Source organism: Nerophis lumbriciformis, linkage group LG02 (assembly GCF_033978685.3).
Source record: "Nerophis lumbriciformis linkage group LG02, RoL_Nlum_v2.1, whole genome shotgun sequence".
Taxonomy (NCBI): domain Eukaryota; kingdom Metazoa; phylum Chordata; class Actinopteri; order Syngnathiformes; family Syngnathidae; genus Nerophis; species Nerophis lumbriciformis.
The window spans coordinates 68,388,177-68,389,372 of NC_084549.2; positions in this window are offsets into that span (position 1 = coordinate 68,388,177).

A 1,196-nucleotide genomic window follows, 5' to 3' on the forward strand; every position below is an offset into this window, starting at 1 on the left:
GTGTGTTACACTTATGTATTTACACTTTGTCTTTTTAGTGCATAAGTGTGTTACACTTGTGTACTTACACTTTGTCTTTTTAGTGTATAAGTGTGTTAGACTTGTGTACTTACACTTAGTCTTTTGAGAGCATAAGTGTGTTACACTTATGTATTTACACTTTGTCTTTTTAGTGCATAAGTGTGTTACACTTGTTTACTTACACTTTGTCTTTTTAGTGTATAAGTGTGTTAGACTTGTGTACTTACACTTAGTCTTTTAAGAGCATAAGTGTGTTACACTTATGTATTTACACTTTGTCTTTTTAGTGCATACGTGTGTTACACTTGTGTACTTACACTTTGTCTTTTTAGTGCATACATGTGTTACACTTGTGTACTTACATTTTGTCTTTTTAGTGCATAAGTGTGTTATACTTGTGCACTTACACTTAGTCTTTAAGTGCATAAGTGTATTACACCTGTGTGCTTACACTTTGTCTTTTTAGTGCATAAGTGTGTTATACTTGTGTACTTATACTTAGTCTTTAAGTGCATGGGTGTGTTACACTTGTGTACTTACACTTAGTGTTTTTAGTGCACAAGTGTCTTACACTTGTGTACTTATACTTAGTATTTAACACAGTGTGTTACACTTGTGTACGTATGCTTAGTATTAAAGTGCATAAGTGTGTTACGTCTGCATACTTATGCTTGGTATTTAAGTGCACAAGTGTGTTACACTTGTGTACTTACACTTAGGCTTTAAGTGCATAAGTGTGCTCCACTTGTGTATTTATTACATTTCTGCACTGGTATTTTGAGTGAATTGGTGTTACATTTGTATATTTATACTTTGTTTTTAAGTGCCTAAGTTCGTTACAGTTGTGTATTTATACTTAGTCTTTAAGTGCATAAGTGTATTACATTTGTGTACTTGTACTTCAATTTTTAGAGTGACTAAGTTTGGTACACTCCTGTACTTATATTATAGTCTTTTGAGTGAATAAGTGTGTAACAGTTGAGTACTTACAGTTAGTATTTTGAGTGTATAAGTGTGTTACAGTTGTGTACTTAGACTTGGTATTTTTAGTGAACAAGTGTGTTACACTTGTCAGAAATAAAAATAATAGGCATATTGTCAATGCAGCAACATCCTTTTATAGTTTTATAACTGCTAGATACATTAAGGGGACTCCAGGAACTAAGTACACAGTG